Raw genomic sequence first — 16,411 nt, 5'->3', positions numbered from 1 at the left:
GTGGGGGAGACAGTGGTGCTATGTGTGGGTACGTGGGGGAGACAGTGGTGCTATGTGTGGGTACGTCGGGGAGACAGTGGTGCTATGTGTGGGTACCTTGATGACTTGCTTTAAGGAGAGGGGGAAAGCCTTCCCCGACAGCATCTTACAGGAGGGCTGCCTTCCCTGACAGCATCTTACAGGACAGGTAGACCTGCAGGCATAGCCATTCATTCATCAGCCCTTATGATATATACTCAAACCTAGTTTGTTAGAGGTCAACCAACTTTTGTTTTGTTTTTTATAAAGGTCCAAAGAGTAGATATTTTAGCCTTTACAAGCTACGTGTGTGTGTGTTTTACACTGGCATATTGCTTTTTAACTCATAAAATACACGTATGTTCACTGTGACGTGCCTTGAGGCAAACCTGGAAAGGAGCTGCTGTTGTCATCTTTATTTCCAAATGGAAAACTAAGGCCTAGAGAGGGAAGCGTGCCAACTGGAGGTCAGAGAGCGGATGAATGATTGGTCTCTTTAACAGGTATGTATAGATTACCACTATCTGCCATGTGCTACGAGGTATCCGTCACATGCTGAGAACAAAACAACAAAGCAGATATGGCCTCCCGCTCGTGGAACTTGCATGTTTTTAGGGAAGCTGGACTTGGGAGCTAAGTCTAGGCGGTAGGCTGAAATTTCCCTTGGCTGGTGGAGAATATCTGGAACTTTTAGGGATAAATGTGTCATCAGGATGAAGTAGAAAGAAGGAAGGAAGGGCCACTGACCCTTAATAGTAACCACACTCTCAAAGACAAGGTTAACAACCAACAAAAGAGGTGAACACAAAGCAGCCTAAGCCATACAGGGAAAGGACTGCTATTCATTCCGATGATAAAACTGCCTTGGGAAAGAGGAAGCAGTCGAGCAGATGCTAGCCACACAGCAAGACAGAGTACATCTGTTGGCCTGGGTGATGTGCATATCACCAGTTAAGTCAGCAAGAGCAGTTTTGGTGAAGAGGTGCAGACAGTTGATTAAAGCGGATTGGAAGTTGGAGTGATTTGAAAATCTGAAATAGCCATTTATCACGTTTTCCTCAGATGAGAAGCAAGGAAATACAGAAAGCCAGACCAGCCAGCTCACAGTGAGGCTGTTCTGGAGGTGTGTCCATTTTAGAGCAAAGAGGTTTTTATCTTAAGTTGGAGTAGATGTAACTGCATTGAATATTATCATTGTAAAGATCAAGAAAGTTTCAGTGAACAAGAAAGAAAATTAGATTTTTCTTTGGAGTGGACATAGTCTTGAAACTCCATGTTAAAATAATGACTGTTTTCTTCTTTGTTTTAAAAAGAGTACCTAGACACGTGTTCCTTCTGGAAACCAGGCAGGACGGAAGTCCCTTGGTGTGCAGAAGGATCCAGGCAGTCAGTAGGGTTCTGCTGGAGGCTGTGCTCTCTCATCTGGCCGCACATTGTCTCGAGCCCCGCAGTCCTGGCTGTGCTGGCGATTGGACCATACTGTGCCGCGTTCCTTCTGGATAAGTGAGCAGTTTGTGTGAGCAGTGTGCATAAGGCCACTGCAGCTTCCGACTGAAACTCGCATGCTAATAATGAGTTTAAACTTGGTAATTCTGTCGCCCAGGGAATCATCTGGATGAAATCCCCACGTTCTGTTTTGCTAGTGGAAACTCTTTTCAAAAGCCACTGTTAAAAATAGGAAATATAATATTGGATTTTATATACGACAGCATTTGATTTTTTAGAATTAAGACTATTCATAATTTTCCAAGAAGTACTTAGAATCTAAACCTGAAATTCTGATCTGTCCTCCATCCTTTTCAGACAAAAGAGGAGTGCTATAAACATATCAGATTATACATTCTGAAAACAGGAATTCCAGGGGAAAATGCATCTAGTTTAATTTGTTTGATTTTATAATATGATTTTAGTTTCAATTTTGACAGTTTAGGGTATATTTTTATGCTAAAATGTATTTATGTTATTGGCCAATCATGCCATTTTCTTAAATAATTAATATATTAAATGATATCTAATATACGTAAAGTAGTGACAATTATTTATGAAATAGGAAATTTTAATATAAATCTTCACATTTATGATTATTTTAAATGAAATGTTTTTACTTGAAAGTTCCCTGCGTGTGGTATTATACCATAATAAGGGAATTTTTAGCAGTCCCTAGGAGACTTCTCAGAGCTGTTTTTATGAAGAGGGTGTGAGTGAGAACCAGGAGAAATCTGCGGATGCTGAGTTAGGGAAGTAGGCAAGGTTGTCAGGATGCTGAGAACAGACAGGTGGCAAAGCACAGGCACGTTAAGCAGGGATTAGTCTTGGACTGTGGGAGCCCCCTCCCCAACCCTGCAACTGCAGAGCAGCCTGTGGTGAATGTGAGGAAGGCCGAGGCTGGATCTGTTTATTCTGCACTTGGCGGGGCTCTTGTCCATGCTGTACCTCGTTCACCGAGGGGTTCGTGAGTGTTGGACTTCCTGGTGCCCACTGCCATAGTTACAGAGCATCTTCTGTACTTGGACTAGGGTGCCAGTCAGCTCCCCGTCACTATCAGATGCCTAAAGAACCACTTTATAAGAAGAAATGGGATGGCTTTGGCTCAGAGTGTTAAAGGTTTCTGTCCAAAATCCGGTGATCCTGATGCTTCGTGGCGATGCAGTGGTAGTGACAGAACAAAGCTGCTTTACCCACGGTCTTTGGTCTTTTGATTGTGATGAGACTCCCAGAACACAAGTTAGAGGAGAAAGGGCTTATTTTGGATCATGGTCTTGGAGGTTTCAGTCTGTCTTTATGCAGCCTTGCGGACAGAGGCAAAGCTGCTAGCCTGAGAAAGTGTGGCTGAGCAAAGCCTGTCACCTCCTGGGTTAAGAAGCAGGGAATGCCAGAGCCTGAGGCACAGTTTAGCCTTCAGACTCACTCCTCAGCAATGATGAGGTGTGCGTGCTTAGCGTCCTGTTAACTGGCAATAGCTCCACCAGATCATCAGATCTGAGAACCTTTCATATCTAAATTAGAACAATGGAGACATGGAGATGGGAAGGAGAGGGAGACAGCCGAGCCACTGTCATCTTCACAGAGCCTCCTGTGACATGAGGTGGGGGACCGATCTGGGAGTTGAGATTTTTAATACAAATCGAAGCAGGCTAGCTAGTTGGGGCATGGTGAGTCCACAATTCTGCGTAGCCGTGGCATACCTCACTGTCTCCTATGAGGTCACTCTGGGCTGCTCCAAGGCCTCTACAAACCATAGAGAGGAGGTGAAATGGTTCCCCAGAAGACTGGCCTCCATTGGCCGCCTGGGAAAGACCCTGCTGTCTGTGATTTATATAAACTGAAAGTCTTAATGCTAAGTTTGGGGCACGAGGTTTAAAATATGTCCCTATCCCCAAGATCCTTTCTTGAATTAAGCATCCCCAATGGGAGGAGTTATCATTAGTACACCTCACTCTGTGGCTGTGAGCAGACGGCAGAACCAAAGCTCGTGGTCTTTCTCATCTTCTTATGTGCACTCTAAAAGACTTCTAAGTGCATGTTTTAAAGAGTCTGAAATTTGGTTTTTGTAAGCCCAAACAACTTCCTAAGAAAGCTCCTTTGCTATCTACCAGTATGCCCTTCCCTGCAGACCCCTGCGATACCGCACAAGCTCTGCTCGTCTGACTCACTGCCGTCCCTGGGAAGGATATCTAGGTACTGTTCATTAGCAAGGTTGTGCTGAGATCATTTCGGTTTTCATGTTTCTGTTCTTTCTATTAATTAAAGATTAAGCTTTAGTATTATAATTCAGCTTGAGTTCTTTTATTAACCCATTGCAGTATAGCAATGTCCACTTGGCCCTCTCGGTGGCTACATCTTGGTGCTGAGGAGATGGCTAAGTGTGCAGAAAGCACATGCATTAGGGTAGTGAGAGCCTGGATTTGAATCCTGGGAACCCATGGAAAAGCCAGACAGTGTGAGCATCCCAGGAGTCCTGCCATGGGGACATGGGGACAGAGACAGAAGCCTGGAAGCTCGTGGCTGGCTCATCCAGAGCAGAAGGTGACGTTGTCCTCTGACCTCCATGTACACACCACACATGCGTGCCTTTATTCACACACGCAAACGTACCTGCACGTATGTACACACACAGGGACACATTGTATGGATTGTAATCAGTATGAATTGTATGAATTATAATTCCGAAGCATATCATCTATCTAACTCCTGCTGAAGCAGATGGGTGTGTGATCCTCTGCCTCCTACCCTGTCAGCACAATTTCCATAGAGAAGGCCTCCTTGGCTATGCTGTTTGCAAGTCTGTTTTTATAACTGACAGATACTAGTAAATGTGAATTTCCAAGATGTCTGGGTTATGTTAGGTTTGTATACCTTTATGTTAGAACATAGAACTATGTTCTTTTTCTGAAGGAAGTGGTAAGAGGCTCACACTGTGCTAACCACTGTTTTTAACTAGTTTATTTTGCACTTTTTCTTTAGCACTGGCTTCACTGGCCACAGGGTTGTATGAGTTAGATCTCTCCCTAACCTGTGGAGACCAAGAACAACAAGCCGAGCATGTTGTATGGAAAAGGGGGAAGCTGTGATATCAGACTGCTTAGAAAGGTTCCATTTCCCTAAGATCATGCCAGAATTATGAGTCAGTTGTGGTTCACAAGCAATCTCTCTAAAATGCACTTTTCTTTGTAGTGCTAAAATATGCCCCAGAGGTCAAGGAGCCATGTTTGACCTGAAATAAGATTGTTGCCTCCATTAGACAGGAGGTTTCACTTCTCAGGAGTTAGGATTTTATTTTGGGTTAATGAATTACTTTAAACAGCCTGCACAGTTGAATTCATGGAACAGGGCAGCTGCTCTGATAGCTGACCACCTGGAAGTAGATGGAACATGAAGGGAGCCCAGCGACAGAAACTTAGGAAAATACCAGAGGCATAATTAGAGCATTTCTCCTTTCAGCTGCAGTGAGTCCAATACTCAGCAAAAGAGAAAGACGGTCTTTCATTTCATCTCCAGGTATTTCTTGAATGCTTGGTTTTGTTAGCCTTCTGTCATATAACAAGATTTCTAAAACAGCTAATTTATTAAAAGAAAAGGTTCATTTTGTACCTCAGTTGTGGAGGCCCTAGTCCACGAGTAACGTTGGGCAGGAACTCATTCCAGAGCAAATGTACAGACCATGTTCAGAAAGCAGGGAGGAGGAAAAGAAGGGGCCTGGAATCCCACAGTGCCCTTTAAGAGCACACCTCTCCCCAGGGATTTCCCATCTCCTAAAGGCTCCACCATGTCCCAATTGTGCCACCCTAGAGATGAAGCCCTGGTCACATGGGGTAGTGGCAACATTTAGTATCTGAACTATTGCATTATCAGGATGTGTGTGGGTGCATCACTGATCAAGCACATATCCCTGCCCCATGAAATGTAGAGTTGCCTAAGCTCCTTCTTAAGACCTAATAGTGAGAGGTAAGAGCGAGCTCTGGGTTTCTCTCCCTTAACCGTCTAGCCTGTAGTCACAGCAAGATCTTTGCTCTCCAAGTTTCATCTTCGTCATTTTTTTTTTCTGCAAAGTGCTACCTTGTAAGGCTTAACACAATCAATAAAGTCTGTAGACCCATGATCAGCATGGAGTTTACTCAAAATCCTATAGTCAACACACTCATTAGACCTCCACCGTGCACCAGCCTCTCAGCTGTGGATTCGGGGATTAGCAGGAACTGCAGGGCCTTCCATTCCAGATCATTGTTTATTTACATTATGGGTTAAATTGGTTCTTGTGATTTAGTCTGTGAACCAAAATACCATCTTTACATAATGTTATTTCTATGGGAAAATGCCTTCTGAATTTTGAATGTAACTTTTGATTTTGAACATTTTGGACCGTAGCTTGGAATGTAGCTGTGATGTTGTTTTAGTATATGAATGTGTGTGCACATTCCGTGTGCTCAGTGCGTAGGCTTTCAGCATGAGCCAGTGTCAGCTTATAAACTGGCTCCAAGTCAGATTTCAAGTGGGATAAATTTACCTAGTTGTTTGTAAAAATCACATTTTTGAGCATAGTTGGAAATTAGGAGCAACACTCGCCTTTTATCTTGAAAGACTGTTTTTTAGAGAAGTTAGGTTCACACACGCACACATGCACACATGCACACACACGTGCACACGCACAAGCATACACGCGCACACACACACACACACACACACACACACACACAGAGGTTGACGCTACACCTCCTGTCCTCCAGCATGCACAGTCTCTGGTTACCACCGTCTCCCACAACAGCCTTGCGGTCCTCACAGCTACCAGACTTTCATCAGTGTGATGAATGTAATCCATTGTTTACATTAGCTGCACTCTTAGGTCTATATTTTATTTTATTAAAATTACTAATTTTTTATTTAGGTGGGAATGGCATGGTACTTGCATGGGAGTCAGAGAATAGTTTGCAGGAATCTGTTCTTTCCTACACTGAGTACCAAACACAGGTCTTCGGGCTTTGTGACAAGCACTTTTATTTACCCATGCATTTCTCTGGCTCCCTCTTTAGTTTTGTGTATCCTGTCTGACATCTGTCTATCAATACATTGTTACACAGTGTTGTCGGTGCCCTGTCCATTCTCGGTGCTTGATCTGGTCGTCTCTCATTTGTCCCTGAGCAGGTGTCTCTTCTCATTTGTCCCCGAGCAGGTGTCTCTTCTCATGTTGCAGGGAAAAGTATGTTTCTCTCCTATAACTAATATAAACTTCCTTGCTTTGGGGTACAGGCTACCTTGAACCCCACTTTTGCCAAGCTCACAGAGTCAACTCTGGAAGAATTTTTCCCTCTAGTTTACCTTTAGAGTAGGTTGATAAACTCTGATTAGGATTTCATTACCCTAAATTACGCACTTTTCAGTTGAATGGGGTTTGTCATTTCTGCAGTCAGGTTTGCTGCTTTCGCTAATACTTCCTGTAATTTTAAACATTAGATGTTAAGTGTCAACCCCTTCATCTGATTCCCTGATTTAGCTCTCTTTTCTATTTATTACTACATCACCACACTAATTAGCATTTCTTGAGCACTCCACACGAAAGCAAAAGTGACTGAGGTCTTAAAACAGCTTCTGCTTTAGTCAGGGAAGCGGAGTGACCAGAAAGGTAAGATATTGCTGCATGAGTAGACAGACGCAAGGCCCTCTAGGGAACCCAAACTGTCTTTGCCTGGGCTTGCAGGGAGAGAGAGAGAGAGAGAGAGAGAGAGAGAGAGAGAGAGAGAGAACTAGCTAGCACAATGCTGTAGAGAAGCAAAAGTATGCATGAGAGAGAAAAAGGAGATGGTGCTCAGGACAGCCAAGGACATAGCACTGTGGCTTTAAATGTGACAGGAGATTGGCGGCAGCTGAGGCAGAGACCAGGAGGAGAGCTGTCATCCCATCCTCTTGCTGTCTTTTACACCAGCTGGACCTCATGGTGTCTGGCAGCTACTGAATGCCCTCTTCTATCCTCTCCCCATCCCTATAGATATTTCCACATAGATAATTTTGAGTGGCCAACCTTCGGGTTTAATGCTCCCTTCAATAGTTTGAATAAGAGTTGTTCTCCACAGGTTTCTATGTTCAAATCCTTTTTGTTTGTTTGTTTGTTTTGATTTTATATTTGGAGACAGGGTCTTCTTATGTAGTGCTGGCTTGCCTGGAATTTATATACAGACAAGACAGGCCTTAGACTGACAATAGGTCACCTGACTCTGCCTCTCCAGTGCTGGGACCAAAGGTGTCTGCCTTTGTGTTCAATTCTTCACCCTAGCCAGTGTCACTGTTTGGAAAGGGAGTTAAATCTAGCTGGAAGAAGTGGTTACAGGCAGAATTTTAAGTGTTACAACTCTGAGGGGAATGGTAACCCCAATGCAAGTGTTACCGCTTTGAGGGGAAAGATATCTTGATAGTTGGGAGCCAAGGAATACCACAAAGTCTTACCATACGGGAACCGCACACAAGAGATTTCTTGGGAGAAACACAGGAAGGTGGCTGTCTCTGCTCAGGAGAGAAGCAGCAAAGAACTGAGTGAAGGGAAAACTTTATATAGGGTTCTTTGGGATAAACCTTTCCTGGGTGGCCTGAGATTTGTGGGATTTTGTGGCCTGGTCTTGGACTTTTTTAGAGTGGAGCTTGGGTATCTGCACCTTGAGGGCCTTGGGTCTGGCCTTTATGGCCATTCAAGTGTCCTGTGGGCAGAGCCTGGTGGTTGGAGGTCCTCAGAGACAAGGCCTGGGCACTTAAGGACCTCCAGGAACTTACAGGAATGCCTTTGAAACTGATGCCCCATCCCCAGTCCCTTCTTCTGCCTCCCGTCTGTCACAAGAAGAGCAGCTTGCCAGGCACTGCCACTCCTGTGACATTCTGCTTCACCATGGGCCTAGAGTCAGTGGAGCCTAGGAGTGTGGACTAGACATTCTGAAACCTGGCCCAAATGCATGATCCATCCCTGTAAGTTATGTATATATTTTGTCAACAGGGACATAACTAATACAGTCCCCTCCCTGACTGCACTCTCTGATAGTCCCATCAAAGAAGTTCTTTGTTCATCTGTGGCTTCTCTCTCAGTGTGAATTTTGTTTTGTTTTGTTTTGTTTTTGTTTTCCAGGACTTCCACTTGACCCTCATATGGCTTATGGCGGAGATGGGGAAGAGGATGGGATTAGTAGCAGATGTTAAGGGTGCAAGAGCTAGGAATAAATCCTTGGAAATATGAGCCATTTTGCATTACTTTTCTATCTTAAAATTGACCATGGTAGAAGTCTTTATGTCACAGAAGTTTGAGACACTCTGAATCAGAACTTCGTCTTTCTCAAAGACCTGGTGTTTTACTATTATACCACCCACTTTCCCTCAGTGACCCGGACCAGGGGTAAGAGGCCCCACACACCCCCTGCAGACAGTAGTTTGCTTTCCACATCCTTGGAAAGGCCGTGCTCATTCATTCTCTAGGGGAAAACCCCACCCTTGTGAGGGACTAGCAGAAAGAAGTCTGCCGAGAACTCAAGACTGAGTGCAGCTCCTCCTGCCCTCCTGTGTGGGGAGTTTCACAGCGTCCACTCACACTCTAAGACAGTCACTAAAATCTCTCTCATCCCCTTCGTACACTCTGCTGGAAACAGAATGGCCCCGTTGCCTTGTCTTTGCTTTTGAATCAGTTCGCCCAGGTTCCTCTGCATGCATCTCGCATCCCCACCCTTGCTGTTCTTTCCGAGCAGAGCCATGTCCTTTCCTGGCTGTGGTCATTTCTACAGGTATGTCTGCTACCTCCTTCCTGTTTGTTCTTCTGGAATCTTCGTATTGTCTTCTCATTTCCCAGAATGCCTGAGTACTATACTCCATTCCCAAGATTCCCCTCCATGCAGGCTGCCCAATAAGACCCAATCAGATGTTTGCTCCTTTCTCTCTGATCTTGAACCAATCAGTGGTGACTTGCATTCCTTTATGTTATTTCCTCCATGATTGCAACAACGGTCACATCTTTTCTGGAAGTTTAGCAAGCTATGGGGAAGCAGTGGCCTTGAACAGGGAAGAACCAGCCATGCTCCCTGATGACTCTGCTCTGGGACAGCCAGATGAACTTTTAGTCTTAGCTTCCTTGTGTTTAAAATCATTCATGAAGAATAGTTATAAAGGCCAAATCAGATCATGTGTATGAAAATGTCTTTAAAAAACACTCGTGTCAGGGCCAGGAAGTTGGCTCAGTGGGTAAGAACAGTTGCTTTACAAGCATGAGGACCTGAGTTCTGGTCCCAGGACCCATATAAAAAGTCTGATGTGGCCACATGTGCCAATAATCCCAGTGCTTTGGGGGATGAGGCAGGGGGATTGCTGGAGCTTGTTGATCACTAGCCAGGTTCAGAGAAAGACTTGTCTCAAAGGAACACAGACTGCACAGTACACATATGCACACACATGCACACACACCACGCACATCACACACATACGCACCACATATATCACACACACATATGCATCACATACATCGCACACACACATCCACAGAAGAGGTAATAAACATGGTAGATTGCAGTATTCAATTGTTTCGGTGTCCGTTTCATGGGATCCCAGTACTTCTTGAGTAGATGAGACCTAGATATGGCACTTAATAAGTGCAAAAACCGTAACAGGAAATGCATTTATTTATCTGTTTATATGTTTATATTGAAAGTAAAAAGAGATACTTTATTAAAAGGAAAGTCCGTCCAAGAGTGGAAGTGGGCTAGTGAGCAGGGAAAAGCTCACTCACTCCCAAAGCAAGGAGTTCTTAGAAAGTTAACCTCAGGGCAGTTCCAGTGGGTAGAAGCGTTGTCTTTTGTTTTCAGGGAACACTGAGACTTGGATGTGTGTACTATGCCTAAGTCACAAATATGTGATATGCAAGTAGGAACACGAGACTATCTGCTGCCCCAGCCTGCACTCTGAATAACTGCATCTCCTCTGTTTCTCCAGAGAGTCAGTGTGTGAGCTGCGTGTGGGCCCCAGGTCCCCACAGTCGCCTCCACACAGATCACCAGCAGCCTCCCACCTTACTGCTCCATCTAAGAGTCAAGCTCTCTGCTAGGGACTGTTCAGGCTAATTTGCCTTCCAGGGCCACCTGACTTACAGCAAGACTCGGTGAGCTTTTCAAAAGACTTTAATTCCTGGGGCTGGAGAGATGGCTCAGTGGTTAAGAAGTTTGCCTGCTCTTCCAGAGGTCCTGAGTTCAATTCCCAGCAACCACATGGCGGCTCACAACCATCTGTAATGGGGTCTGGTGCCCTCTTCTGGCCTGCAGACGTACACACAGACAGAACACTGTATACATAATAAATAAATTTAAAAAAGAGACTTTAATTCCTAATGGAACATATGGTGCCTAGTGGTTACAGACAGGCAGTTTCTGCAGGTTCTCCACCTGGGCGCTGGTCCCAGCTCTGAACTTCCTCCCAGTGAGTCAACAGTCTCACCAACAAGAAACAACCCCCCAGCTCCTGGGATTATGTCTGCCTGGCATATGGAAGAGAATAAAGGCTTTTGTTTAATATAACTGTAACTTAAGGGTTTTATCTTACCATTCCAACTTAATAGTAAGTAACAAATAAGCCAGGGAAAAAGAAAACCAGGACATCAGGACACCTTTTAATCTGAGTCAAGATCCGCTGATCCATGCATGGGACTACAAAAGCTTCACTTTCTAGAAAGTTCTAGTTTTTTGCCACCTTTGTGGAATTTTGCCACAACGTCACTCTTTTCCCATGACTTGTAAGAGGGTAGCACTCGTCCAGGGAACTTGGGGGGTCACCTGCAGTGGAAGACCAGATGACTGGCCGCTGTGGGATGCTGTTCTTTTGGTATTCCTTTGGTGATGATGAGCAGAATAACTTCTGGGGATTGAACAAGGAGACCAATGCCTTTACAACTTCTAAAAGATGCTGGCCTTTGTGTGTGTGAAGATGTGGACTTACGGGGAGCAATTTCAGGCTTTTCTTTTTAACCACATGTAACAGGGATTCTGCTGGGGATGAGGAGTTTACAGATCAAAGAGAATGTTGGCTTTATGATGTCTTGATGCTCTATAGCGATCATTTTTGGGCCATTGTTTCTGAGAAATTAACTGGTTTAAAATACTTAATTCTATAAAATAATTTTTACATATGAACATGGGCAGGTCCATTTTCTCCTACTTATCCTTGGTAAATAAATAGCAGTTTAAGGAGAAAGTGTTTAAAGACATTTTTCTGTAAATATCTAACAGCAGCATTACGTGCCTTGATTTGTATCTGGTTTACACGGGGCCAAGAATGGACCAACCCAGGGCTTCCTGCATGCTGGGGCAGCCCTGTACATCTGTAGCTCTGGATACATGGAGTTTAATCACCCAGTTAGCTGTCAGAGAACTCTGGGTTCCGTGAAGTTTATAGACACAAATCTATCATGTGGACTTGAGACTTTCTCTGTGCTGAGGTTGTTATCTGCAGTCAGGCCAGCACTTGAGAAGGAGCGAGTCTCAGTTGTCACTGGGAGAAACTTCTAGGCTCCAGAGAGAACTTGGTTCAGAAAGAAGTGCCTTAAGCTGAGCTTCATTCTTAGCTGCTCTAGAACTTCATCCAAAACAGTCTACAGATCAGAAGAAATCTTTAGTTCCTGCTTCATCCTTTATATTCTGTATGTACATCTATGTGTGCCTATATTACTGATGCCAAAGAACTCTTTTCAACTCTAAAATGCTCAAAACTTTAAATATTCAATTCCTGAAATATTTCAAATTGACAGTAAAGTAAATCCATCATGCTTATATCTGAGTTATGAATAATCTTGCTGTGTAGAAAATAGTTTGCGGCTGATTTTCTGAGGTGATTTTTACACCTCCATTGACAGTGTTTCCTGATGGGGAGGGTTTGTGGAAGCCATTTTACAAGGCTGGCTGTTGGAGGCAGATATGTAACCATAACTCTGGCATCCCTGGCTATAACTTACCTATCAAAACCATGTAACCATCTGGGAACCTAATGGCTGAGGTCTGCCAGCCCCATGAACCTAAGAGTGGAGAAGATATGTTTGATGCATAGACACCTCACTGACTAAAGGAGATACGTCAGGCAGTAAGTGTATGGCGGAAGGCTGGGAAGTGTCTGCAGCAAGCTTCCTGAGGTGATCTTCCCTCAGACAGTCAAGTGTACCGCACCACTCAGGTATGTCACAATGCCACTGGATCTATGTCACTTGATATTCAGAATAGAACCCTGGTATTCCTAGATAACCTATTCAGTAAGACACAAGAAGGGGCAAGGGTGGCACTGCAGTCATGCTTTCTACAAATGTGATCCCTGCTTTGTATTTTGTTGTTGTTGTTGTTGTTTTTAGAAAAATCAATCCAAATTAGAATCTCACAGTCACAGAGCCTTCTAACATTGAATGCTAACGCTTATTTAATCTTCTTGGAGAAAAAGCTCAGTCTTGCTTTTAGACTGTAAGACTGATTCTTGAGACCATATTGGTCTCCTAATTTATGTAAATGTTTGGCTGTATACCTCTAGTTAGAGCTCTTAGAGTTTTTGCTGATTTGCTTGGCATGTCTCCAGCAAAATAGTCCATTAACATTCCAATCCTTTCCCAATAATTGAGACAATCAATTTACATAAAACAAGGCACAATTATAATTTTATGTACAATTTAAATTCTATAGAAAATAATCAGAGTGCAATAAAGAGGGACACTTATTTTGATGCAAAGGGGTGTTTTATAGTTGGTATTAAACAAATCTTTGATATTTTCAGAATCTTCCCTGCATTCTCTTGGATGAAGCGCAGCTCTGTTGCTAGATTCTAATGTAGGATCAAGTACTTGCCATACTGCAGGTTTGGTAAGCAGCGTGACTTCCTCTCATCTCAGTGGAGAGGGTGGACATAGAATAAGGTGGTGTTTGTTTGCTCCTCGCTAATTCTTTTGAGACGGACGGACAGCAAATGTATGTTGGACTTGTTCTTTGTCTGAGCCTTAGAGAAGCAGGCACAGGCTCTCATCTTTGCCTGCTGTCATAGACCAGGCACCTATGGCTTGACCATTGTACGTTGGACCCAAAGAAAATGACCATTGACGGGAATTTGAGAAGTCTGTATAACACGGGCAGAGTCACATGGTGCATGCCTTTGTATGGGAAGTTGCTGCAGGAAAAGCCTCAGACCCCGACCACAAGCCTCGCGAAGCCGCCTGGCTCTGTCTGTGAGCATACCTCAAGCTGCCGCAGTTCTTTATAGGCTTGTAAGAGGCTGCTGTGTCAGTCAGAAAATCTAGAACGCTGAGGAAATATTATTAGGAAGAATACAGTAAGAAATAATGACAAGATAGAAAACAAATCCTGTCAGAGCAGGGAATATATTTGGCTTCTGCTTGCTGTGTCTGTCTGTTCCCATGAATGGTCCAGAATAGAAACCGGATGTTTAAAATCGCCCTCCCTTTCACATGCTCTCCCCCTCCTGTCTTCCTTCCTCTTCAGTATTAGTAGACTTACTATTTTTATTATTTTTTATTTATATTCCTAGTTTTCAATATTTGCCGTTTGTGTGGATAACACATTAATTTTTAATGAAATATTTTGAGACTCTTGGAATAGCTGAATCATAAAAGAAACTTGAAATTCATATAGACTCCCAGGCAGCATATAAATTAATATTACATGGGCTTACATTGCCTACTCATGAATGGCAAATGGGAGTGTTGAAAGAAGATGCAAACTCAATGGGAGACCGCTGCCCTTGTGAAGAGTCTAGTTCGCATCACCTCAGCATAGGGGGCGGTTCAGGCACCGCTTTAGTTAGCAGTTAGCTAAAGAAATGCTATGTTAATATGCCAGCTAGCTTTCTTTCTATCTACAAACACAGATTTGCACAAGTCATACTGCTGGCAGAGCAGTTCAGGTGCAGTTTGCCTTGACTTTTCCACTGTGGTCTGCCTGCCCTGAGGGTTGTGCCCAGGCCTCGGGTGGTGCTGGTCAGCTGTTGTCCATGAGGTGCATTCCCAGCTTCAGGGCTCAGGCTTAACTTCAGTTTGGTTCTTTCTGAGACCAAAAGACTTTAGCTGAGATGGTGTTTGTTTCTTTGGTAGCCTGTTTCCTCTGACCAGGCTTTGCCTTATGCATGTAACATTAAAATGCCCCCAGAAAAGCCTCAGAACATCGTTCATATGCCCCCACCCCCAGGGCTGTGGCTTGCTTCCTGTCTGTGATGGCCCTTGGAGCTTTAAATTGAGACAATCAGTTTTATTTTGGTGGTGGTAGTAGTGTTTGTTTTGTTTTTTAATTTTGGGGCTTTTTATTATTATTAAAGAAAAGTTTTCACTGATTATTAGATACTTAAGATATAAAGTAGTCTTTTTTATTATTATTAAAGAAAAGTTTTCACTGATTATTAGATACTTAAGATATAAAGTAGTCTTTTTTCCTTTTCATTCTCAAGTATTTTATGTTGGAAACTTAAATTTCATTTTAATCATTTTATATAGGTGGCTAATTTTGTATTTTTTTGGTAATGAAAATTTCTAAATGATTTTATTTTCTCAAATTTATTTTTCTTGATATTAATAATTTTTATATTACCTTCTAAATATTTTCATCTATTATATACCTGACAACTAATAAATGTTTTAAGGAGCTCTACCTATCTTCTATGAGTCGAATTTCAGAGAATGACGTTTTGGAGACCCAGAAGGGCCTGAATGATTATGTTGCCCACTTGTGTTCCTGTCTTCCACACCCACTCTTCACCCCCATTCTCAGAGCGCACACCGTACAGGTGGGGAGACTGAGGCCCAGTGTTCTCTCCTGTTCTCACTCGTCCGTGTGCTCTGGAGTACAAGTGGACTAGCACTAATAAGCAAGAGAAGAATATCTAGTGGGCAGGTGTTTGTGTAATACACACATACACCCCAAGATGTTTTTCTCTATATGTGGAAAACCTAGTTTAGGCACAGTGTTATTGTTTTATTTTTTTTTCAGGTAGACCACACCCAGACTGTATCTTTCTTTGTAGTGGGTTTTGGTTTTCCTAAGCAAACTGCAGTCCTCCAGACATTTAAGAAGCAGAATGTGTGGGGTCTGCAGTTTGGTGGCCCTGTGAGATGGGCATTTCTTTTATATTTATTTTGTGCACATCTTACTTTGTGTGTAGGCTATCCAGGTTTGTTGACTCTTTTTAAACCATTCCTCTTTGTTTTCATGTAATGAGTATTTCAACTAAACAATTGTGTTAATCTAAGTGGCATCAGCACACTCTGGAAGAAGCAGAGCTGGCTTTGAGAAGAGTGATTGTACTGACAGGAGCAGAGGTGCCCATTTGTGCTGGAGAGAAGCAGCCTAATGTGTGCAGAGTGCTCCGCGGAGCATGGCTGTGCATGGTGGACATGCTTGTGTGTGATGGGCGTGGCTGTGTTTTTGGCGTGGTGGGCATGGTTGGTGACCGTTCTTTTTGTGGGCACAGACTTGAGGAAAGTGTTGTTGGCTCATCTCTTCGTTGAAGGAAGTAGTTTGAAAGAAATTGCTGGAGTCAGAGTGAAAATACACAGCATATCAGGCTTGCATTCTCCATGAGCGCCCTTTGCTTCCTTTTGCATTATAAAATAAAGCCAACCTGGAAGCACAAAACAGAGACCCTTTCCTGTTTATTTTTTGCTTTCTGTCCCTGGGTTAAGAATAACCACCTCATCCTGCCCAGAAGCTGAGCCAGCAGAGATTTCTTACACCAGCAAACACCCGCAGCCTGAAGATTCGTCCTTCATGTTGGTCTCTACTGACCTGATACCCACAGGGAATGGTAGGGGTGGGGAGGGTTAGAGATGGGGTCATCCACCTGGAGGTGGTAGGGGTGGGGATGGTAGGGGTGGGGTCATCCGCATGGAGGTGGTGGGGGTGGGGATGGTTAG

At 43.6% G+C, this 16,411-nt stretch overlaps 1 protein-coding gene across 2 annotated transcripts in view; it reads left to right on the top strand.

Moving 5' to 3' along the window:
• Positions 1-16,411, top strand: part of Sdccag8 (serologically defined colon cancer antigen 8) — a 201,260-nt gene that overhangs the window by 134,860 nt on the left and 49,989 nt on the right. The window lies entirely within an intron of this gene.

The sequence above is a fragment of the Microtus ochrogaster genome, chromosome 6 (genome assembly GCF_000317375.1).
Source record: "Microtus ochrogaster isolate Prairie Vole_2 chromosome 6, MicOch1.0, whole genome shotgun sequence".
Lineage (NCBI taxonomy): Eukaryota > Metazoa > Chordata > Mammalia > Rodentia > Cricetidae > Microtus > Microtus ochrogaster.
The sequence above is the reverse complement of the archived record's forward strand: the minus strand, read 5'-3'. Positions and strand labels throughout refer to the sequence as shown.